Source organism: Pseudorca crassidens, chromosome 11, assembly GCF_039906515.1.
Source record: "Pseudorca crassidens isolate mPseCra1 chromosome 11, mPseCra1.hap1, whole genome shotgun sequence".
Classification (NCBI taxonomy): domain Eukaryota; kingdom Metazoa; phylum Chordata; class Mammalia; order Artiodactyla; family Delphinidae; genus Pseudorca; species Pseudorca crassidens.
Genome location: NC_090306.1, coordinates 41337994 through 41364219, shown reverse-complemented (window position 1 = coordinate 41364219; position 26226 = coordinate 41337994). Strand labels below are relative to the sequence as shown.

Here is a 26226-nt window from a genome sequence, read left to right as displayed (position 1 = left end):
TAGTTTTCTATACTATATACCTTAACTAAAAGATTAAGGGGCTGCAAGATGTTCAATGACTTTCTATTACTGAGGACATAAGGAAAGCATTTGTATTTCATACTTAACAAAATACGGTTTGAGCAACTATGATGTAAGTCACAGCCCGACAAAGTGAAATACCAAGTTCTGGAACCAAGTACGCGTGGTTGGCTTTCTGCCCATCTTCAGGGAAACATCATGTTGGCTCCAATTACAAATGAAGCACATTTTCTGTGGTGTAAACACTTAAGTCAGTGGCAAACCGGCCATGGTGCTTTAAAAAAAAAAAGAGGGCCAGTGTGAATCACTAGATTATACGTCATCCTCCAATAGGATGCTTATTAGGCCAAGTGATGAATGCCTAATTAAAAATAATAATGATGAGAAACATTTAAAGTGATTACTATATGCAAGGTGTACTCATTTTATTATTCCAATTAATTATAACATCAGTGAAGACTGAACTGTAATCATACTGGTTTTACAGATCAAGAAAGGGAAGTTGAGAGCATCTTTTCACAGCTTGTTTTGACAGAGCCAAGACAGATGCCTAAGTCCACAGTGCTCTTAACCACTTCTCTACCGCCCCCAATCAGAAGGAACTTCCTGAGGCAGCCTAGCCAGCTTATTTAAAATATTCTCTTTGGACATTTAAGTAGACTAAATTAGTGTATTAGAAATTGTATTAGAACATGTTAAACATGCATTTTTGTACTTGCAGATTAAGTAAAAATTACAAAGGAAGGTTTCTTAAAAAAATTTCCAATATTTTGCAGTAACTAAAATAGTCAAATTACTATATGGACTTCAGTTTTATATATATATATATACTTTTTCAGATTCTCTTCCATTGTAGGTTATTATAAGATATTGAGTATAGTTCCCTGTGCTATACAGTTGGCCCCTGTTGTTTACATATTTTATATTGAATATATAGCAGCGTGCATATGTTAATCCCAAACTCCTAAGTTACCCCCAACCCCCGGCCATTTGATGGTGTCCTTTGATGCACAAAAGTTTTTTGTTTTTTTGTTTTTTGCGGTACGCGGGCCTCTCACTGTTGTGGCCTCTCCCGTTGCGGAGCACAGCCTCCGGACGCGCAGGCTCAGTGGCCATGTCTCATGGGCCCAGCCGCTCAGTGGCATGTGGGATCCTCCCAGATCGGGGCACGAACCCGCGTCCCCTGCATCGGCAGGCGGACTCTCAACCACTGCGCCACCAGGGAAGCCCAAGTTTTTGGTTTTGATGAAGTCCGAGTTAGCTATTTTTTATTTTGTGGCTTGTGCTTTTGGTGCTATACCTAAGAATCCATTGCCAGATATGAGGTCGTAAAAATTTAACCCTATGTTTTCTTCTAAGAGTTTTATAGTTTTACCTTTTTAGTTTATGTCTTTGATCAATTTTGAATTAATTTTTTTGTACATGGTGAGAGGTGAGGGTCCAACTTCATTCTTTTTCATGTGGCTATCCAGGTGTTCCAGTACCATTGGCTGAAAAGATTATTCTTTCTTCTTGAATGGTTTTGGCACCCTTGTCAAAAATAAGTTGATGATAGATGCATTGGTTTATTTCTCGACTCTCAATTCTATTCCATTGACCTATATGTCTGTCCTTATGCCAGTGCCAGTACTGTTGTTTTTCAAAGAATGAGGCTTTACAAACATTCATGGTTGACACAGTCCAGGATCTCACAACTCCAATATTTTTAATAAATGATTACCTAGCCTTGAGATTGGCAAATAATTTGGCTCAAATAATCCAATTACCTATTAAAACTTATACTTATCAGTAGTGAACTGTTATAAAGTCACCTGCTATCTACTATGTTTAGGATGAAATTTATATGACAAAAATAAGTCACATTTTCTTATCTGACTGTGCTTTTTGAAAATCAAACTCTCAAAATAAAGTACATTATACAATTTTGGAATTGAAAAAATTTAGACATCAGCTAGGCCAATCTATTTGTTTTTGTTTTACAGATTAAAAAATAAACCTTGGTGTTTTCATAATAAAGATGTCACCTCTCCCAAACTGTGACCTAAAATGCATCTCCTCCATTAAATTCACTTGCAGACTAGAAATAATTCAGGTGTTTTGACAGACTGTGTACTTCTCTATAGGGAACAAACAATTATTGTTGTGCACAGAACTTATCAACACCTCTTTAGTAGTCAAGGCCCATCATACAGAGGTTGTGTCAGTAAATATTTAGATGATAGAATTCTGTATTTGCCTTTGGGATATTTGGCACCATGTAGACCCAAGAAAAAAATCTTATTAGTAAAGATTATTTTAACAAAGAAACACACTGAGAGAATAATGTCAAATTTTGAAACAAAATGCTAAAGAAATAAACTAATAAATCGTGGAGTGATTGATTCAGAAATATTTTTTGTGTTCTATATATCTTATATATTTAAATTTTTGTTAATCTAATTAATATAGATTTATAGTGTGTTACTTTACAGGAATATGGCTTTACTGATGTTTAACAAAAGCTCAAGTGCTCTGTTATGGGCTGAATTGTGTCTCCCCCAAATTCACATGTTGAAGCCCTAAACCCCAATGTGACTATATTTGATGATAGGGCCTGTGAGGAGACGATAAATGTTAAATGAGGTGGAGCCCTAATCCAGTAAGGCTGGTGTCCTTATAAGAAAAAGGACAGATGCCAAAGCTCTCTCTTTCCACCACATGAGGACACAGCAAGAGGGCAGCCATCAGCAAGCCAGGAAGAGAGTCCTCACCAGAAACCAAGTCAGCCAGCAACAAGATATGTACTTCTCTGCCTCCAGATTGGGAGAAATACATTTCTGTTGTTTAAGTCGTTCAGTCTATTGCACTTTTCTGTGGCAGTCCAAGCTGACTAACACATGCTTTTACATGCTGAAAACCAATCTATACCATTTCTTAGGATCAGAACCTAGCACAGCATTCACACTGTGTATACAATTGTTTTTCATTGTAGTTGCACATAAAAGGATTATATGAGGATGTAAGAGGTATCGATCTGAAAGGGGTCCTCCAATCTGCTGTAGATAATCATCACATCACTTAGACAATAAATGCTTGCACATTAGATGAATACCAAACTTGATCTCTAAGATGAATAAGGAGATTCAATCCATACCACATTTTTAACAGCAAAGAGACAGACTATTCCCTAATTGAAATCTTTCTGGAAGAAGGAGAGGAATAAAAATATGACAGAAAAAGAAGAAGAAGAAAAATAAGAACAGGAAGAAGAAGAAGGTGAGGAGACCAAGAAGAGAAAGGAGAGAAAACAAAGAAGGCAAATAACTTTTTTTCTTATTTGTGTGTTTGTAAGCATCAGATGGCTACACATTGGAAAAAGTTAAAAAGTACATTATAATATTTAAGTAGAAATACAGGAAAGCTGATTCAATAATACAAATGCTATGTATACACTTTGGCTGAGAACTTAAATGTTTCACATGAGCACATGCACGGTTGAAATAAAAGAGCTCCAAGATTGAATATTTTTAAAGAAGTTTAATCAAGACTAAGGAAAAGAATTTTAATCTTAAAAAATGATGCTATTTCTGGAACTACAACAATGTACTTGAATTAATGCAAACCAAGGAAGAATCTTAATAATCAAAACTCTGGGAGCTAAAAGCCATTTAAAAATTCTTTAAAATATTAAAGATTTAAAATTCCCAGCCAAGTTGTCAAAGGAGTGTAAGACTATGCAGGCCAGATGAATAAAGCCATCCTTTATACCTTCCTTAAACGCTTAATTCATTCACCTGTTAATCCATTCATTTGCCAATTGTTCTGGAAGACTTCAGTTAAATTCCCCGTTATAGACCTGACTCCCCTAATACCCAATGAGTGATTATCTTTCCTTTAACGAGAAACAACCAGGATTAACAAATGGGACCTTGTAATTGCATCAAAGTTTCATTAGCACACTTCCAGAGGACATTAAAATTTAACTGCTGCTTGTGATAGAATGTGTGGTGCCTTTAAAATTCCCATGAAAACTCTTTTAGTGTCCAAGAGAGGGGCTTGCTCACTGAGCTCATCTCCAGTGAGGTACGAGAATTCTGACTGGTTGACTTAGAGCTCATCATTCTGCCCAAGAGGAGGTAATCAGTGTTGACAATACCTTCCTTTTTCGAAGCAGTTTCTAGTCGCTCCACATGAGCACAACTATGGCTTTAAGACAAACCCTTCTGTTCGCTCCCTGAAAATTACAAAACGGAAGGTACAAAAAGTCACAGACATTGAAGGGGGGGGGGGTGGCCAGGGTGATGGAAGAAACCACACCAGCAGAGGCCAGAATCTAGAGCAGATATCACCGGAAGGTGGTTTAATACTGGTTTTGGCAGAGAATAAAGGAGCACTAAAAGGTCATTTTAACTGCTCTGTGATTCTTGTGCCTGAAATTTCCTCTATCATTGTTATACAGCTTCCAAACTGGGCCTAATCCAGAGAAGTTTGCCCCCGTTGGTTTGCACAGGGTCCTAAAACCACCATCCATTTGTTCATTTATACAAACACATATTGATAACCTATGTGCCAGGCTTTACTATATACCCCTTCAGATACTTAGATAAACTGGTAACGTCACATTATATTCAGATCACAGGGATTGAGACTTGAATTGACTTATTTTGCAGTATTTCTTCTTTATTATTTTTGAAGAAGATATCAACTTTGGAGTAATTTAAAGTTAGTTTCTTTTTTCCTTAAAGAATCAATTTTATTTATTTATTTATTTTTCAGTGTGTTGGGTCTTTGTTGCTGTGCCTTGGCTTTTCTAGTTGTGTTGAGTGGGGGCTACTCTTTGTTGTGGTGCGCGGGCTTCTCACCATGGTGGCTTCTCTTGTTGTGGAGCACAGGCTCTAGGCGTGTGGGCTTCAGTAGTTGCAGCATGTGGGCTCAGTAGTTGTGGCTCACGGGCTTAGTTGTTCTGTGGCATGTGGGATCTTCCCAGACCAGGAATCGAACCCATGGTCCCTGCACTGGCAGGAGGATTCTTAACCACTGCGCCACCAGGAAAGTCCCCAAAGTTACAGTTTTCACCTGCACATAGTCTAACTTCTCAAACCTTCTTCCCACCTGTATCTCCAGACTAGGCTGTTAAACTTTGCTTAATGAACTTTAGGAAACATGAAAGAAGATTCTCTTAGAAACTTGCTTGTCTTGGAGTAAGATGCTCAAAATGGAAAGTCAGATGCTGGCATGATCGAGCTCTTAAAGGCTTACCCTCAGGCCTGTCACTTGGAGGCAGTCCCTGGTAACAGGGGCCTCCATTGCTGCTCTAGCTGGGGGGCTTGGTGGCAGCAACCTTAAGCCTTCCGAGATAAGGACAATTGCTTTTTCTTGAGAAAGTTCTACAGGTCAAGTGACAGCAGGAGTTGCAGAGAGGCAGCCGTTGCTAACCTAGGGCAATGTAATTTTGAGCTAGAATCGAGGTGTGTGCATATATCTTATGAGTCTGACACAGATCTGTTCCTGGGGCAATATTCTCTGTCTCTAGACAAACCAGAGTCTGGAGAAAGCTGCATTTCCAGCTTTTTTGGCCACATTGTAATTAGCTGAAAAGCTTCTGCCTAGATCTCTGCTTCTAAGTCAGAGGCTGCATGTGGAGACAGAGGGCCCGAGTGTGAATCTAAGTTCCTCACTTACTATTTATGTGGGCCTCAGTTCTGTCATGTGTCTACTGGAGGAGATTAGCATCCACCTCCCGGATTTGCTATGAAGAAAAATGGTAGAAGACAAGCCTCAACCGTAATGGTGCATGGTGGACGCTCAGGGAGGTGTTTTGAATCTGAATTTTGATAGCTGCTCTCTCTACAGAAGTGTGCCTCTCTCTTTATTATGGCTTTGTGTCTCTTCCTACATACACCCAACAAATCTTCAGTAAATTACCAAAGACCCAAACTTAGTTTTTTCCCTTGTAATTGGAATCACAGGAGAAGAGAGAATTATGCAAACAGACAAAGGGATTTCTCAGTGTGTTTCTCAGTGGTCTCTTCAATAAGTGGTGCTGGGAAAACTGGACAGCTACATGTAAAAGAATGAAGTTAGAACACTCCTTAACACCATACACAAAAATAAACTCCAAATGGATTAAAGACCTAAATGTAAGGTTGGACACTAAAACTCTTAGAGGAAAATGTAGGTAGAACACTCTTTGACATAAATTGCAGCAAGATCTTTTTTGATTCACCTCCTAGAGTAATGAAAATAAAAACAAAAATAAACAAATGGGATTTAATTAAACTTAAAAGCTTTTGCGCAGCAAAGGAAACCGGAAACAAAACAAAAAGACAACCCTCAGAATGGGAGAAACTATCTGCAAACGAAGAAACCGACAAGGGATTAATCTCCAAAATATACGAACAGCTCATGCAGTTCAGTATCAAAAAAACAAATAACCCAATCAAAAAATGGGCAGAAGATCTAAACAGACATTTCTCCAAAGAAGACACATATGTGGCCAAAAATCACATGAAAAGATGCTCAACACCACTAATTTTTAGAGAAATGCAAATCAAAACTACAATGAAGTATCACTTCCCACCAGTCAGAATAGCCATCATCAAAAAAATCTACAAACAATAAATGCTGGAGAGGGTGTGGAGAAAAGGGAACCTTCCTACACTGTTGGTGGGAATGTAAATTAGTACAACCATTGTGGAGAACAGAATGGCGGGTTCTTAAAAAATTAAAAATACAGCTACCATATGATCCTTTGGTCCCACTCCTGGGCATATATCCAGAGAAAACCATAATTCGAAAAGATACATGCACCCCAATGTTCATGCAGCACTATTTACAACAGCCAGGACACAGAAGCAACTTAAATGTCCATTGACAGAAGAATGAATAAAGAAGATGTGGTACATATATACAACGGAATATTACCAGGTCATAAAAAGAACAAAATTATGCCATTTGCCACAACATGGATGGACCTAGAGATTGTCATAATGAGTGAAGTAAGTCAGACACAGAAAGACAAATATCATAGGATATCGCTTATATGTGGAATCTAAAAAAGTGGTACAAATGAACTTATTTACAAAACAGGAGTCACAGATGTAGAAAACAAACTTATGGTTATCAGGGGATAAGATCGGGGGAGGGATAAATTGGGGCATTGGGACCGACATATACACACTACTATATATAAAATAGATAACTAATAAGAACCAGTTGTATAGCACAGGGAACTCTACTCAGTACTCTGTATTGGCCTATATGGGAAAAGAATCTAAAAAAAAGAGCGGATATATGATCATGTATAACTGATTCACTTTGCTGTACACCTGAAACTAATACAACATTGTAAATCAACTATACTCCAATAAAAATTTAGATAAATAAATAAAGCCCTTCTCTATAGACTTATTTTTTAAAACACACGTTAAATAAAGGAAACAAATAGTACTGTAAAAATAAAGTAATACTTCTTTTCTTAAAAAAAAAAAATCTATGACTCTCAAAACCACATTCTTAAAAAAAAATCCATTTTTGGCTATCCTTTGAGCACGTGCATTCCTCTGCCTACATGTCCCACAAATTTCTGATGCCAATGAGAAGGCCATTCAAATCCGGTAAAAGTTGACTGTCTGAAGCCTTCCAATATTTCTTCTTCTTTTCTGCGGGTGGGATCAGGGTCAGGGCAGGACATGAAGCAGGAAGTGTCACCAGCATGGATTAGTGTGATGAAAAGGATAAAAGCTGAGCAAACAATCATACTTGGACAAGGCTTGGTGTCCTCACTTCTAAATTGGGGGTAAAAATGCCTAATCATACAAGGGGTGTGCGGATTGAACTAGATAATTTATGGAAGCTGCCTAACACAGTGCCTGCTACATAGTATGTGTTCAAGTCGGTTATTTTCACTTCTCATCTGTGGATCCTAAATTCAGAGATATTCCCGTCTTATGACTTCCCACAGCCTTCTCTTTTCCACGAATTATGTCCTGACTTGCATTATAATAATGGAATAGACATCCTCTCCCCACTCCTTCAGGACAAGGACTCTGTCTGATTCCTCTTAGTATCTTCCAGAGACCTAAACCGGTCATAAAAACATTAACTTATGGAATGAATAAGACATCCCATATAATTAGGAGGGGACTGTGTGTGGTTTTAAAGAAAGCTAGTTCTATTTGCCAGTTTTCGGTAAAAGACTGTAAAGACAAACGTACCAAGAGTGGGGGATTATTAGTTAAGAGAAAGAGAAAGGAATTTCCACCTGGTTTTGTACCCAGCAGGGCAGGAGGATGTGCCAGGGGCAGATCAATGACTATCTCTTGCCCAAGAAGCTCACTGAAGATTGAGGTTCTCTACTGTAGAAATGAAACTTTAGTCTCCCAGTTGAAGGGAGCAAGCACTTGAATATTCCAGTACTCCCTGGAGCCCAGAGAATGGGGAATCTTTTAAAGGGCATAAGAGAAAAGCAAGCATTATGCCTGTTCTAAATATTTGCAAATAATGGGACCGTACAAAGTTTTGGCTAAAGGATTACAACATTGGAAGGTATTCTGGTAAAGTAATGTACCCCGGAAGCGGCTTTCCTATGAAGAAAACACAAATTTCTATTTGCTAAAGTCTGATACACAGATTGTGATCAAAATCACAAATAAACCTTCAGCCAAAATTAACTGTTTTGTTAAATAGAAACCACAAGGGATATAGTGGGTAGAAACAGTTGCTGCATTTTCTGCACTAACACCATGAAATATGGAGGGATATATTTTCCTGCAAGACGGAGCTAATGAACTATAGTGAAATGTGCCTCAAGACTCTTACTGAAACAGCACTTTAAAAAAATTCTGTTTGGAATTTAAATAATCAAGACTGTATTCGAAAGGCGTTAGGAAATGAGATTACTATTCAGTGGATTGGAGGAATCGATCCCCTGTAGCAGAAGTGCCCCTTGTATAACAGACAGAGACTATCGAATAATCCCAGGTTTATGCTGGGCTCGGTGCAGTGTTGGCCACATAACAAGTGTTAAATAAAATAATAGCAACATGTGACATAGGAGCCTGATTCTCTCATTCTTAATGCTAAACCTACATACCAGATGGTTATAACACACCCGTAATCGAGCGCAGAGCCGTGTGGGCTGGGGTCTGGCTGTGGCAGCTCTGAGTCAGGCGGCTGCCTTCCCCGCCCCGTCTTGTGGAAGAGCTTCACGACCTCCGCAAACAGTTATTAGGGGGCAGTGCTGGGGCTTTTGAGAGCTCACAGAGCCTTGGATGGGTTCAGACAAGTCCTCAGTGACGCCAGTTTCCTTCAACTACGCGTGGAATGACACCTTATCAGTTCCCTTTACCGCTGAGAGAAGCAGCTTTCTAATAAGATCTGTAGATACACTGGGGCACCTCAGCTAGAACAAGTACAGTTGAGTGTTCGTGAGACTTGAAAGTATTAGCTCTCTAAAAAAAAACCTCGACCTTGAGGACACCACACTGAGTGAAATAAATCAGTCATGAAAGGACAAATACTGAGTGATTCCACTAATATGAGGTTCCCAGAGGAGTCAGATTCATAGCGACAGAAAGTAGGATGGTGGCTGCCGGAAGCTGAGGAAGGGGGAGTGGGGAGTTCTTGCTGAATGGATGCAGAGTTTCGGTGTTGCACAATGAAAAGAGTTACGTGGATGGATGGTGGTGGTGGCTACACAACAATATGAATGTCCTTAATACCACTAAACTGTACACTTAAAAATGGCTAGAATGATAAATTTTATGTTATGTGTGTCTTACCACAATTAAAAAATTTATAAATAGGCATATTAATAAAAACAGAAATAGACTCACTGACATAGAAAACAAACTTACAGTTACCAAAAGGGAAAGGGTAGAAGGGAGGGAAAATTAGGAATTTGGGATTAACAGATACACACTACTATGTATAAAGTGGATAAGCAACGAGGACCTACTGTGTAGCACAGGGAACTATATTCAATGTCTTGTAATAACCAATAATGAAAAAGAATATGAAAAAGAATATATATATGTATAACTGAACCACTTTGCTGCATAACTGAAATATTGTAAGTCAACTATACTTAAATTTTAAAAATTTGAAAAAATATATAAACAGACACATAAATAAAAATCTAATAAACACTTATTTCTTCTGAGGGTCAGTGAAAACCCTCATGATGTTCCTCCTATCATAAAAAGAGAGCAGACGCGTGTTGAAGCATTTGAGAGGCGGTCCTCCACAACGTTCTTTCTTGTGGGAGTTGGTTCTCCCTAGAGCATAAGCCCTTCCAGACAGTGTGATACCATCTTCATCTTTGTGTCCTTGTGGCTCAAAATATGAGGTCCACAGTGTCCCTGGATTTATATTAGTAAGCCAACCCAAATGTTAAATGGACTCTTCAGTTTTACCAAAATTTAATTATCAAAAAAACCAAAAAAATCAGACTACTTCTAAAGCAACTGAATTCAGTGGGAAGAAAAATGTATTTCTCTTTGAAATTTGAAGTTATATAAGTCAAACTTCAAAGAACTCCAGCACATTCTTTCATGCTGCATATGTTGTTTTGAGCTGAAGAGCTCAAACCTTTGGTGCTCTGATCCTAAGTTTCCCTGAAACTGTAGCCTGGGAAATCAAACTTCACATTGGACCAACCTCTGCTATGTGTTGGTTATTGACTCGGCAGAGAACAACCTGATCAATAATTACATGAAAGAAAATGCTCGTTTGATCTAAAAATGAAGCTCGTGTTTTCATGATCACAGCAGCTTCTCAAGGAGAATCATACCCTTGCATTGATTATGCTCCCACATCCTGACGCAGAGGCCTCCTGAAACCTTCCTCACTTGACTTTCAACATGAGGCTCCTTCTCTTACGTTTATATTCTCTACCAGGCAATAAGAATGTGATGGAGTATCTTTGCGTCTTAAGGGTCTTGTCTCCCTAGTCATACTCAAAGTTCCTTGTGTAGAGAGATACCATATTTTGTTAGTAAAGTTGGGTCAGATCCTATGCCGGACACATTGTCCTTGTCAACTACAAACTGTTACCCAATACTTCCTGGGTGAAATGTGCTTGCAATTCATAATTAAGTGATTGGTTGAATGTCTACTGACTGAATGAAAAATTGTTCATTGAAGTCAGTCTCAACGCAACCACTGGACTTCCCTCTTCACTGACAGCTATGCCTGCAAAACTCACATTACACACTCTAAACTCAATCAAGTGGGGACAGAAGTGATTGTTGGCTGTCCTCTGAATCAGTAATTTACATGACAGATCGTTCATTCTTTTCTCTCTCTTTGTTCATCTACTTAAAACATGTTTTTTATTGTGGTAAAATACACATGTACATAACATTTACCATCTTAAGCATTTTTAAGTGTGCAGTTGAGAGGCGTTAAACACATCCATCGTGTTGTGCAACCAACAGTACCATCCACCCACAGAACTCTTTGCATCTTGCAAAACTGAAACTCGGTACCCATTAAACAGTAAGTCCTCCCGCCCCCAACACCACTAGCCCCTGGCAACCACGATGTTACTTTCTGCCTCTATGATTTTAATTATTCTAAGTACTTCATATCAGTGGAATCATACAGTACTTTTCTTTTCATGACTGACATTTCATACGGTGTATGTCAAGGTTCATCCATACTGTAACATATGTCAGAATTTCCTTCCTTTGGGGCTTCCCTGGTGGCGCAGTGGTTGAGAGTCTGCCTGCCAATGCAGGGGACACGGGTTCGAGCCCTGGTCTGGGAGGATCGCACATGCCACGGAGTGACTGGGCCTGTGAGCCACAATTTCTGAGCCTGCGCGTCTGGAGCCTGTGCCCCGCAACGGGAGAGGCCGCAACAGTGAGGGGCCCGCGCACTGCGATGAAGAGTGGCCCCCGCTTGCCACAACTAGAGAAAGCCCTCGCAGAGAAACGAGGACCCAACACAGCCAAAAATAAATAAATTTTAAAAAATAGGACAGGAAAGGAGGATAGATGGGAAATATAAAAAAGAAAAAAATTTCCTTCAATTATAAGGCTGAATAATATTCCATTATATGTATATACCACATTTTGCTTATCCATTCATCTCTTGATGGGCATTTGGGTTGCTTCCATGTTTTAGCCATTGTGCATAACATTGCTATGAACATGACTGCATGTTTACCTACTTTTTAGCTCAACCAAAGTCCAGAGTAATAATTCATTTAGAGACACGAACACCCTAAGTGCAAAAATATAGAGTACTATCAAGTAGGTGATTTTTATTCAACCTAGAATAATTTAAATTGTCATTAAAGGCAAACTGGAGAGTTTATTTTAGTTTTTTTCATTTCAATGTCTGAACGGCAATGAATCCAAAAAATGAAAGAATTCCACCTATTGTCAGAAGTCTGCCAAAGGAAGACAAAGTCTGTGTGTGCCTTGAAATATTATACACTGCTAAAATTAAATAGATGAATCGGAGGCACAAAGTTTAAAGAAGAGAAGAAAACAGAGAGGAAGTAACAGGACTGATTCTAAAGATGATTCCATTCTGTTGTAAAAGTCAAGTAATGGAAACCTAAGAGGAAATACAAATGACCGATAAACATATGAAAAGAGCCTCCGTCTCACCAGTGGTCAGGAAAATGGAAATTAAACTACAGCTTGATTTATCAGATTAGGAAAAAGTAAAACATGGATAACATCCAGGCCTGGCGAAGACATGGGGAAAAGGGGAATCCAAGGCACGTTTGGAACATGTGTCGCTTCCAAACAGTCTCTGAACAGGAATGTACAGAGTACCAAAGACCTTGGGAGAGGAAGTCCTTGGGAAAGATCTGTTGTTCTTCATTAACTCCGTAATTTTGCCTTCCACTCAGATTCTTGACAAAGAGAGACCCAAAGTGGGAGCTTCTAGCTTTGGACCAGTCTTCTGCGGCTTTTTCCATGGCTCCGATACAGGAGACTTTAAATTCCTACTTTCAGCTTGAGCGAGCTTGAGTCCATCTTGCCACTTGCTGTTGATGAGTCCACATTACTACAGAAGGTAGGCACTGCATGCAAAAGTTTCTTAGGGTGGCCTGGCTGCCGGGGCATATGTTCCAATGAACCCACTGAACTTCTGATTTTCTTCCTTAATCTCCTTGAAGCAACATTTCTGTACGCAAAGGACCCTAATTCTTTGTCTTAGGTCCTGTGTAGTGTGTATGGATCAGCTCCTGAGAAGCTCAGCAGTGTTTGGGCTACTCTCCCTCTCATGGGCCCTTGCTCCCATCCAGAGCCCACTCCAGCAGTGGCTCTCAGTGTTCTCGACTGGAGAAAGCAATGCTCACCCACTCCTCCATCCCAGATTCCCCATCACCGTGCAAGTCCACGAGTTCTATACTCCTGGGTGGTAACCTTCTCAATAGCTCAGTTGCTGGTGGTGCATCTCCCACCATTTCCTGAGTGCTGGCTGGTATCAGGACAGTACTTCATTCTGCCATATTCTCATTTTGTCCTCCAACAATCCTACAAGGTAGTTATTATTTTTATTTCTCTTTACGTATGAGAAAGCTGAGGTTTAGAGAGTTTCAATGGTAGTGATTATTTTTATTTCTATTTACATATGAGAAAGCTGAAGTTTAGAGAGTTTCAATGCCTTTCATGAGGACACCTAGCTTGTAATTGGCCCTCTTTTGCTGATCCAGGAGTGTCACCTGCATGTAAAATAGTTTTGAGGAGTGAAAATATACTCTTCCACCAATTTCCTCTTTTAGGGGACACTGTATCTGAACACATCCCTGAGGAACCAGTTAATGTGTGGGATGCTAACCCCAGGCTGGTGACTCCAATGACTAATCCCTGAGCCACCTCCACTGAAGGAAGAAGCCTCTGCTGCCATTGCTGCCACCTGCTGGAAACTGGTCTCTCTGCCCAAGCTGATGTCAGGGCCATGCCATGGCCCTCCCAGGTGCTTTAACTTCCATCCATTGCACCCTCTCCTTCTTCTGGGACAATGGTCAAAACCTCAACAAGTTTTCCTCCATATATCTTCTTAAATTGGGGCCCCAAGGGCTGCCACCTATCTGTTCCCACCTTTTCCTATTGGGAGAAGAGAGAACAGCCTCCTTCCTCCTAGAGCAGAGCATTTGCTATCCTGTCTCATAAAGCTGGCCGAGAAAAGCAGGACAGTGTTCTGTGGAGGTGGGTGAGACTCTGATCCCAGTGAGATCCCCAGCCTCTTCATGTGATGCAATACGGTAACTCCTTTGACTTATGACACTTGGCACAGAGTTCTCCAATCAGAACTTCAGGAATCTCTCGTGAATATGAATCAACAATGAAGACTTGATTATCAAAACTGATGTCACCCCCTTCCTCCCACTGACTTCAAACAAAGAATTTGGGTACTCTGTGTACAGAAAATTTGCTTCAAGGAGATTAAGGAAGAAAATCAGAACTTCAGTGAATTCATTGGAAGATATGCCCCAGCAGCCCAACCACCCTAAGAAACTTTTACAACATGAAGTGCTTGCTTTCTGTATTAATGTGGACTCGTCATTAGCAAGTGGCAAAAATGGACTCAGATTCACTTAAGCTGGATATAGGTGTTTTTATGTCTTCTTGTATACTAACCATGGAAAAAGGCACAGAAGATTGGTCCAAAGCCAGGAACCCCTCTCTGGGATTCTCTTTGTCTCTAATCTCTGCCTCTCTCCGCAGGCTGGCTTCACTCTGTCTGAGTTCAGAGGTGCTAGCGGAGAGTTTGAAGGGAGAAGAGGATGGGCATGGAGAACAGCATCCCAAGCTCACATCCCCTCCCCTCCACAACCAATGGGAAACCCTTCCCAGTGGCTCCACTTAGAAAAATCCCGGAGAAGGATTCAAATAGTCCTCTTTTGGATCATGTGACCATCTCTGAGAACTGGAATGGTCTTTGTTACCATAAGAAAGAGGAAGGAGTACTGGGCAGAAAATGAAAAATGGCCATTACCGTTCTACATAATGAATAAGTGTTTGTAAGATTTACATTTATTTTGTTTAATTTTCATCATCAATTTTGTTTAAAAAAAAAAACAGTTTAAATAGATTTCCATGGAGAGAATCCCAAAGGATAAAATTATAACCAATGGAAATTAGGTCTTAACTTATTATCCATATTTTTCCTTTATCCCATTTGTCACTATTTTAATTATATGCTTATTGTATGATCATTTGATCATTTGATAATTGCTTGTCTGTTCAACTGGAATGTAAACTCCATGAGGGCAGGGATATCTTTATTCACCATGATTTCCTCAGCACCTAGAACATTCCTGGCATACAGTTGGCATCCAACACATTCTGTGAATGACTGAATGAAGAATCAACTCAACCTTTTCTAGACAATGTAAGGCAGCACCATGTGACTCCAAAGTTAGAGAATCATAAGAACCAGCGACAGAAAGAAAGAGGAAACGAGATGAGTGCCTGGAATTAGAAGATCCAACTAGAATTTCCCTGGTGGCACAATGGTTAAGAATCCACCTGCCAATGCAGGGGACACGGGTTTGATCCCTGGTCTGGGAAGATCCCACATGCCGCGGAGCAACTAAGCCCGTGCGACACAACTACTGAACCTGCACTCTAGGGCCTGCGAGCCACAACTACTGAAGCCCGTGTGCCACAACTACTGAAGCCCGCGCGCCTGGAGCCTGTGCTCCACAACCAAGAGTAGCCCCTGCTCCATACAACTTGAGAAAGCCTGCGCGCAGCAACAAAGACCCAACGTGGCCAAAAATAAATAAATTTATATAAAAAAAGAAGACCCAACTAGCCTCACCATTCATGGCCAGGAAATCCACAGAACAGAAATGGTAACACCAAAGAATAAGGGTCTAATGAGCTAAACGTCAAAAATTTAAGACGGTCGTAAAAGAAAAAGGTTCAAAGTTCTAGCTAATTCTGAAAATTTTAAAGTTTACAGAAAAAGTTGACATTTATATTATGCGAAAAACAGAATTTGTTTAAAAAACCTACCACCTATCCCTATATTTCTATTTGACCCAATTTCCAGATGGAAATATCATCAAGCCAGACATCCAGAGAGACCTCCTCATCGGCCTGTGTTTAATGGAACTACACACTCATGAAAACACACTGCTTGGGTACTTCACTGGGTTGTGCTAAAAATTATGGCCTGCAAAGACTCTCGATCGCACATGCTCTTGCCCTATGCACACTTTAATAAAACACGACTCTTTGAGCTTCTGTTAATTAAGCTCGCAGTTTCCGGTGACCTGGACTTCCTGTGCCTGAGGCCAGGCCATGACACTGGCTCCCCAGCGTGGTTCTTAACACACAGAGAGAAGCAGATCTGGGGGAGAGGGTGCCACGCAGAGGAGGCTGTGGGCCCTGAAGTGCATTTGCCACGGTGGGGAAATGCCATTCCACCTGGATGAGGGCCAGGGCCTGAGACACAAAGAAAAAGGTTGGAGGAAGAAGAAAAAAAGCATGCTCTGACAGGAGGAATTTACTTTTTCTTTAAATTTCTTCTAAGAAAGGTGGACAATGAGAAATTTTGAGGCTGAGGGGTGCCCTGTAGGAAACCAAGACTTCTGTGAGGTCAGGGGAGGGGCCCTGTCATATTGCGATTTATAATAAGAAATGTATGTTTGATCCCATCCCTGACACAGGGATCCTCAAACCCTTGTAAATTCCTGAGTGAGTGACATGAGCTCTAGGAGTATCTTTATTTCTAATGTGGTGACTCTGGGTGGGCTCCTGGATGGCTCCTGGATGGGGGCTGGTCACCAGAAAGACCAAGCCATGAGCAGAAGCTTGGAATTTTTAGCCTGGCCCCCAGTTCTCTAGAGAGGGGAGAGGGGCTAGAAGTGGAGTTAATAATTGATCATGCTACATGAGGAAGCCTCCATAACATAAAAGCCTACTCATATAAAAATAGTAGTCGGGGGGTGGGGGGGAAGAGATGCCAGGTGGGTAAACATGCGGAGATTAGGGGAGAGTGGCAGCCTCGGGGAGGGCACGGGAAGTCTGTGCTCTTTCCCCACACCTTGCCCTATGCACCTCTTCCAGCTGGCTGTTCGTGAGTTATATCCTTTTATAATAAACTGGTAATCTAGTAAGTAAAATGTTTCTCTGAGTTCCGTAAGCCACCTTAGCAAATTAATCGAACCCAAGGAGGGGGTAGTTGGAATCTCCAATCTACAGCCGGTGTGTCAGAAGCCCAGCTGACAACCTGGACCTGTGACGGGTGTCCGAAGAAGAGGAGGCGGTGGCGCGGGGAAATTTTGTAGGATTGAGCCCTTAGCCTGTGGGATCTGATGCTATCTCCAGGCAAATAGGGTCCGAAGTCAGAACTGAGATGAGTTGTAGGACCCCTAGATGGTGGCTGAGAATTGCTTGGTGCTGTGGGAAACCCCACCCCACGTTGGAATTGGTACTAGAATCATCTTACCCCCCTACCCCTCATGGAGAATGGTAATGAGATTCACACAGAGGGGAGGGGCAGCGAGTGACCGCTGTGACCCCCCCCAGCAGGAGCTTTCATGCCTCCCCTCAAGGAACTGGGATGACAGTCAGCATGGGCACAGGTGAGTACAGAACCAGCGGTTTGCTGATGCTTTGTCTTTCCTCAAACACCCGTCGAGTGGACTGGCCAGAGCAGTTTCCCATACGAACCCACTTTCCTTCCCACTATGCAACTCTCCCCCATAAGTTAAGGTATTTTCAACACAAGGAGTACCTAGCAGTTAGACGTAACTCCAAAAACAGGAAAAAATTGTGCAGTAAGGAGCAATGTGAGGAATTTATGCAATGAAACGGTTCTTGACGTTAGAAAGAGAAAATGGAAAGCACCAACTCTTCTACATCGGCAATAAAATGGTCTTTGGGGATTCGTGCAGCAAAGCAGAAAGAGCTCACACCAGGCATCAAAGCAGTTACAGAAAGAGCTCACACCAGGCATCAAAGCAGTTACCTTGAGCAGTGGGTCTGGCACACGCAGCTGGGTGGCTTTCTGTGGTAGGTTACCCTCTGGTCCTGTTTCCCCTTCTGTAAAAGGATACCTAAGTTCTCTTCCAGATTTAATTTTCTAACTTTCATAGAAGTTTTTCAATTAAAAATGATAAAACTTGCTAACTGCATCATCGTTAGGATATTTTCCTACTATTTATGGGAAGATATAGGGCGTATGTTCCAACATTGACGAGGGCATGAAACGGCTACGAGATTGTACTTGTCACATTAAAGCATCAACTCAGGGCAAGTTCTTTCAAAAGACACCAGTACTTTGTCACTCTTTCAATCACCCATGCTCCACTCACTTTCCCCTTGTGACCTTTATTCTTCCAGAAGCAGTTTTAAAGCTGCTTCTTACTTGAACCTTTTTTAAAGGACCAAAATATTTTTCCTACAAAAATCCGAACACGATTTACTGAATGACAATTTTGGGTAAAGCACTGACAAACTAAATTTTTAAATTCAGTGTTGAGCAATGGTTTCCACCCCCTTTACAAATAATCATATAAGCATCCCAGGGCATCTTACTTTCCTTTTTCATTCCCAGGTCTCCCTTACCTCAGGCCCTAGGCTCCTCCCACCGAGTCGAGCCCCACCCATTGCACATGCGCAGCACGACACACTTTGCTTCCGCCCTCCCGTGTCTGTACTGACTGCAGGATAAAGTCTAAAGCCTTGACTCAACCCTGGGACACTTCCTCACTGGTTCACGTCTATCTCAGCAGCCCAGCTATCGTTACTCCCTTAGATAGTACGTGGTCCTGTCTCTGGGAAGATTCCCAGTTATTTTTTTTGCTGTACGCGGGCCTCTCTCTGTTGTGGCCTCTCCCGTTGCAGAGCACAGGCTCCGGACGCGCAGGCTCAGCGGCCATGGCTCACGGGCCCAGCCGCTCCGCGGCATGTGGGATCTTCCCGGACCGGGGCACGAACCCGTGTCCCCTGCATCGGCAGGCGGACTCTCAACCACTGCGCCACCGGGGAAGCCCTCCCAGTCTTTTTAGAGTAATTAGAAGGGGATGAGTAAGAGTTGAATTCCTTAAGACCTCGGTTTTTTCTCCAGAGCCTAACACAATTTAACCTTAATCCTTGCCCCAGTGGGTCAAAGTGAACTTTTGACCCAGGTATGAGCAAGGTCTCTGCAAGTAGATGTTTGGTGGAGGCCTGGTAACCAAAACATTCAGAAGATGACTTGCCCAGGGTGATAATGAAAGTGATAACATAATTCATTTACACTGACTGAGCTCTTACCATGTGGCAGGCCCTCTTGTTTGTACCTTTCATTCATGCATTTAATGCTCACAACAGTTCTCTAAGTTGGGTATTATTCTCTCCACTTTACAATGAGAAAATCTTTCATTTCCAAATGTGAGTTGCCTTTTCCCCAAGTTATACAGCTAGTGAGTGGCAAAGCTGTTTTTGTGTAGGGGAAGAGCCTTAGCTGAACCTGCTTTACCTTGAAACCAGAGGAGAGAAACTCACATGCTTGCTGGAAGTAGAGTCCTCAACACGTTCCAGACTTCTCATATGGTACATCTGGGATCTTAGGGCATCTCATTACCTGAAATATGAAAATGGTATAAGTTTAATTATTCATTTTCCATCACCCTTAATGAGGGGATTAACTGCCGTGTGAAACAAAAGGAAGTAGTCTGACCTTCAGGCTGTCAGGAAGTGATAATTAACTAAAACCTCCAGTCAGTGGAAATGGACAAATGAAAGTGTTTCACTGCTCTTGATGCAAATGAGCTGTCAGGGTCACTGACGGAAGTCACATAATGGAGCGGTGACAATGAAAAAATAAACATATGCCAAAAATAGACATTTTCTAAATTACAGTTTGTTTACAGATTGTCTTCAGGGGTTTCCAAAGCTCCCCTGACTCACTGCTGTCTGAGGGTTTTGAGTGTGTGGGTTTTTGTTTGTTTTTTTTTGCTGTATCTGGGCCTCTCATTGTTGTGGCCTCTCCCGTTGCGGAGCACAGGCTCCGGATGCACAGGCTCAGCGGCCATGGCTCACGGGCCCAGCCGCTCCGCGGCATGTGGGATCTTCCCGGACCGGGGCACGAACCCGTGTCCCCTGCATTGGCAGGTGGACTCTCAACCACTGCACCACCAGGGAAGCCCTGTGTGGGGTTTTGAGTGTGTGTGTGGGTACAGGTTGCAGCGCCCTGGCTTGCTAGGAGGACAGGGGAGGGGAGGCTGTGTGCATGGGGGTGGGAACTGTCAACAAAAATAATCAATACATAATCAATGATAAGAACAGAAAAGAGTTTTATTTGAGCCAAACTGAGGACTAGCCCGGAAGCCCACTTCCCAGATTACTCTGAGAAACTGCTCTGGAGAAGGAGGGTTTTCAGCACGGGTTTATATCTTGTCAGAAAAAAGAACATTAAACAAGTCAGGGTTACATTTCTACAGTGTTTCAAAAAACAAAACAAAACAAAACCAGGATGTACACAGTGAGTCAGTATGGCCTTGGCACCTGGGAAAGGAGTCTTATCATCAAAGGAGTACCAGCACTGCATCCCGGGGAGAGGGGCGTTTAATCTTAAGTTTTAGCACAGACATTCTTTACTCCTGGTCAGTGTGCCGTTTTCTTTGGTAATTAAAGCAGATGTGCAATGTATGTTTGATAGGCCACAAACAGGCTGTTTTGGTTTAAAGTTTCAATTAAATCATGTATAAGCCAGAATGACTTCCCCATACCTCAATATGTGACCATTTCTTTTATCAGGGTCAATTCAGTCTCAGATTCGAGGAGCATCAGGCAAGTGGAGACCTGTTCATCTCAGCCCCAGGACCAACGGATTGGTTTTTCATTACTTGGTTGATTGGTTTGACCAAAAGTTACTGTGGGAATGATTCATGGAAGCATTCTGCCGTACGGCATGTAAACACAGCCTTCTAATCTAGACCTTCGTTATTAAAATGGTCACAGATAGCTGCGAATTACGACTGTTGTGAAACTCATGAGTTCATCACGGCTTCTGGCCTAGCAGATGGAGCCGCGTTCCACGCAGTGCTGCAGCGCCCGGCTTGTCCCCAGGCTTTAATGAGCACAGCCTGGTAGGTGCGACGCAGATGACAACATGGCATCCTCCTTGCCCCACTCTGTTCCAGAGTACCACATTTTTCAAAAGACCATCGAGCCTTGAAAGCCTCACACACGCTGCATGATATATAAATATATAACTGCCCCGAATATAGCAAAATGAGTCGCTATTAATAACTCAAAGAGTCATGGAGATTCAGGCAGTCCAGTTCCTCTGCCAAAAGTTAAGAATGTTTGCTCAGTGCTTTGATTTTTTTTCTTTTTTTAAACTCTGTTCTCGATTTGCTACAGTACATTTCCTATTTAGCTACTCCACTGCGTGTATGTCAGACTTTATCTGTGACCTTACTAGGACATACCAGAGCATACAGGACGGGAATGAAAAGCCTTTTAAAGCTACTGGGGCTTTCGATATCGTGCCTAACAAACACTTTCCATTTCTCTCTACCATGGCAACCGTCACCTTTGCCTTATATGCAGAAATTGCTAAGGGGCAAGTGAAAAAACTCCCTAAGTTACTTACTGGATTATAGTATTGTACTATTAACTGTTTCTTGAACGTTTACTATCTCCAGACACAGGGTTTCTATACACTGCTAAGCTTTGCATCAACCCTACAAAGTAGGTGTTATTCCTACTTCACAAACCAAGACTCAGAAATTAATTAACTGCCCTGAGCTGACATGCAAGTGAGTCTCAGGGCTGGAATTCAAATTCAAGGCTCCTTGGCTTGAGCCATATGAAACTGCCAGTCGTCAATCATTTCTGCCCAACAATGGTGATTTTATGGTTCCACCTACTACTACAGGGTGTTGGCCCTGAAAGGAAACCTAGAATCTCCTTCTGACATCACCGTTCATTTTATCAGAACATTTTCCAGTGCAGTACTGGGGGGAAGAGGAGGGGAATTGGTCAAATGATCTGGTTTTTTTTTTTTTTCCACCAACTATTATTACCATCACAAATAGAGACATAATATAAAACTGCACCCAAATAAAATGGCAAAGCCTGTCAAAATCTCTCTATTCTCCTCACATTCCCTGATACATTCTACCTGAAAATCTCCACATGTAATCATGCTCATCAGACTTTTCCAAGCCCTGAAATGATTTCTAGTATTTAAAAGCTAATGATGTTGAGATATAATTTTGATGGACCACACGTTTTAGTGAGCAGGTAGGCTATGCGTCTATAACACGTATACATCAAAAAGATAACTTGGGAAGAGGAATTTAGTTTCTTGGGAATTACCTGAAAGTCAATAGCATAATGGCTTAGATAGGAGCTATTGTCTAGGACAAATTATGTCTCTGCATTCTCTTAAAAATGGTGCAAATAAACCCAACTCTTCTTTTTAATTCACAGTTTTCTCCACTGATAGAGTTAGAATGGGAAATATTAAGGTGGCTAATAGTAATTATTGCACTTAATATGTGATGCCTACTGAAGAGTAAACTGTTAAATGCATAATTGGGACGGTTTAGTGTCACAAGTTTGGCTCAAAAGGTAAATAATAAGAAAAGGGTCAACGAGTCTTAGACTGAGATTTCAGTCAGGAGAAGCATCTCATTTTACTGAAGGGGAGACTGAGACAGAAGAAAGCCAAATACATGACAGAGTCATTCAACTCATTGGTGATACGTCAATGACTAGCATTCAGTTCCCTTGACGTCTGAGTTAATGTTTTCCCTCCCTAAAATCATAGTCTGGCTCCACGTAATATTTCATTTCTCCTTCTCTACATTTCTTTTCCTTGAAGACATCTGGAAGGAATCATGAGCTGTGCCTAACAGATTAATACATTAAAATGAACTCAGTATCCTGGGTGATTATATTTTAAGATGGGATAAACTAGATGTTTTAGATTTGTTGAAACAAGATGATCAAATAACTTTAAGAGTAAGTTCCTACGGATCTATTACCAGAATCCAAAGTCTGATTGGCCTTTCTCAGGGTCAGAAAAGATTTCCTTTCTATCTGACCCTTTCCGGACTCTCTGTTCACCTCTTGTATGGGAGGCATCCGATGTGAGATACTGGAGGATTTCACATGACTCAAGTTTCTGACTCAATATTATGAATAGAAATCTGAACCATTACAAAGTTTACGGTAGCCTTACCATATTACTTGTGAACCAAATGACACAACCGAAGGGGAGAAGTACTCTAAATAAGAGAATACCAAATATCCTTTTAGTATAATGATAAACATACAGAGAAAAAAAGGAGAATAAGTATATTCATAGATGGATGGATGATTCAGCTGGTTTCTACATTAACAATGACTCATTCTGTAAAAATTGGCATGTTTATAAAATAAATCATATTATTGTACCAGAAAAGACAAGCACATAATATGCTAGAGAACCAAACATGCTCACAAAATAGTTTTCTTTTATTTCCATATATGACTTTCTTGAGTGTTCTGACTATTACTCTGGCCTTTAATGACATAGAAAAGGGGAATAAAATGTTAATGATTGTTAGAAAAAGCAGTCTTTTATGCATGCAAATAATTTTTCTAAAAGAGTATTTATGAATAGTACTGGATTCAAGTGTTTCTATTAATAATCCTTCATTGGCCTTAGGTCAAGTCTGTGAGAATGGCCCCTTTTCCAAGGAAGGAATGGAACATTGCACAGTGTAGCCCTTCCTTTGGAGCCCCTGGGTTTATGCACTGACACCTGCATTGATGAAAATGTGCTGAATGTCCTCAGGAAAATCAGCTTTAAGACTGGCAGGTAATGGATGTGGGCTTGTGGATTTACAGGCCGATGTTAGGAGTGCCCAGATGGAACAGGAGGTTGTGCTGGCTCAGAAAATCCCTTTCAAATGCCTAAATTGGCTCCTTTAATCACGACCTTGTAGGGCTTCCCTGGTGGCGCAGTGGTTGAGAGTCTGCCTGACGATGCAGGGGACACGGGTTTGTACCCTGGTCCAGGAAGATCCCACATGCCACGGAGCGGCTGGGCCCATGAGCCACGGCTGCTGAAGTGAGAGGCCTGCATACCGCAAAAAAAAAAAAAAAAAAATCACGACCTTGTGACTATGACTGGGCCACCTCTAAGTCTTCTTTTCCTGGGCTAAGTAAAGGCTAATACTGCTTCCCTGTCTTTCTCATGCTCTTCAAATCTTTCTAGTAGGGCTCACAGAAGTCTAAGGACATGTGGAAATCCAGATGGAGTAGCAGAAGGGAAAAGCAAAGTTTCTGAAAAGGTAATATCTGAATATTAGTTCCAATATTCTAAAAACATTCGACAGAGGTGGAGAAAGAATATTCGTTCAATTTATGTATATGACGTATCCATCCAAATGAACGCTATAGTTGTCAGCCAGTGTACTTAGGTGCTAAGTATGCAGATGTGGTGGGGACGTAATCCCTATTCTCAGGCACTCACAATTTGATAGAAGAGTTTTACATGTGTGGGCGCGTGGCGCAGTGTGTGGGAGGATAGGGAAAGTTTTCTGTGTAACGATAAGTAGCCCTTTTAGGCAGATAGAATGGTTGGCTACTGAGATAATAAAAGGTGCTCTGGGAAGATTCCTAAAATATATTCCAACCGATGCCCAAAATGATATTGGGAATTGTTATTCCTTAGTGCCTACTGTTGCCTTCTCACTGCACTGCTCTTCTAAAATATTACTGGAAAAGTCAGACAATTTGATAGTGGGAAATTTTTCAGATCATGTTCTTTCCTCACCGGAGAGAGAGGGGCCACACCAAAGCAGGGTGCCTGGGGAGAAGGGATACGTCAAGAGATTGCTGGTTGCTAGGAGTCCAATCTCACTCGAATTAACTCAAATTAAAAAGAGGAGTTAACTGTAAAGATAAAACCGGCAACCTTACAGACATCTAGAGGCAGGAAACAAAGTCCAGCTGCACTTCATAGCGACCTAAGCTGGGAACTAGAATTTCACTGGGTCTCTATTCTCTGTCTCTCTCTCTCTCTCTCTCTTTTTTTTAAACTCTTTCTCTTTTGACCCTTCTCCTTGATTTTTAAGCATATCTAATGTCTTCCCTCTGAAGACTCGGCTTCCTCTGATTATTCATAATTTGGCTTTCAAGGAACTTTGGTTGTACTTGACTCTGGCGTGCACTGGTGCCAACCTCAGCCCAGACTGGACGTGAGCTCTGAGCGGGAGTCCACAACCATCGACTGTCGATTCTGTCATTTGGCTCAAATTCTTGAGAGAGTCTGATCGTGCTTGTCCATGAGTCTGTTCCTGGTCTATTCAGACTGGGGCAAGGTGGACATGGGGTGGGGTCAGGGCTACTTAGGCTTGTCCTTTACAGCACAGGCTATGAACAGCAGGAATCCTCAGGGACAGGAACTGGGGAGGAGACACAAGTGTCCCAAAGCATGTCAACCACTACTCCAGACCAAACGTTTTCCCCTCACAGTGTGGCAGTGGGCAAGCCTCACTTGCAGAGGGGCAGGACCTTGTCTGCTATGGTACAAAACTGAGTAGCACTGTGTTTGGAGCATGGATGAAAATGTGGTTTCTGAGTCTCCATCCCTTTTCTCCCTCTACTACAAATTTAACAGAAAGTAAACTGCTGCTTCAACGGTGGCACTGCCATCCCTGTGAATGGGGCCAAGAGAATCTTTGGGTAAACAGAGGAGACAGAGCTAGCTACTGAGGTTCTTTTCATCCCTTCTTTCATTCAGTTAGTTAACCTTAGTAATCACCTGTTCTGTTCTGCCTTCTGCTAGAAGAGTAGGAGACCCTTATATACTCCAAGAGTTTATTTTATTAACGGCTCTTTGGGGTATGTGTTTGTTGACTTTCCACTGAATACAATCTAGATATCACCAGTGAGAAGTTCCCAAAATACTCTTGGAATCTATTGTACCTAAAAATTTCTAAAAGCAGAGTATTAATAAATACAGATACATAAACAATGCTTATTTCTGGTTCAGAAAACTGAGTTCAGTCCAGTGCCTGGAAAGAAAAACTAAGCACAAAGACTAAAATAAACATAATATAATCCATTTCACTTCCCCTGCCTCACTCCTGCATGGCTTTAATGTGAGCTTCCAGCTGAGAGGAAACTTACCATGTTTGCTACAGGCAGATATTTATGTCTGTTTTGAGTTTTAAAAATCTAGATTCAGAGCTATAAAAAAGAAAGAAGAGGGTGATCATTTAAGAAGTTGTAATTAAATTGTGCATTTTGAGGGATG

At 41.4% G+C, this 26226-nt stretch overlaps 1 protein-coding gene across 3 annotated transcripts in view; it reads right to left on the bottom strand.

Annotated features, from left to right (window-relative positions):
• The window catches only part of PCED1B (PC-esterase domain containing 1B), a 149375-nt gene that overhangs the window by 106428 nt on the left and 16721 nt on the right, over window positions 1-26226 (bottom strand). For 2 of the 3 annotated variants that reach the window (XR_010932374.1, XM_067696301.1), the window contains exon 2: window positions 19470-19548. The gene's annotated coding sequence lies outside the window, so the exon portion shown is untranslated. Of the gene's footprint in view, window positions 1-17942; window positions 18024-19469; window positions 19549-26226 lie in introns of those variants that run through there. The other variant, XR_010932375.1, reaches the window with a different exon arrangement.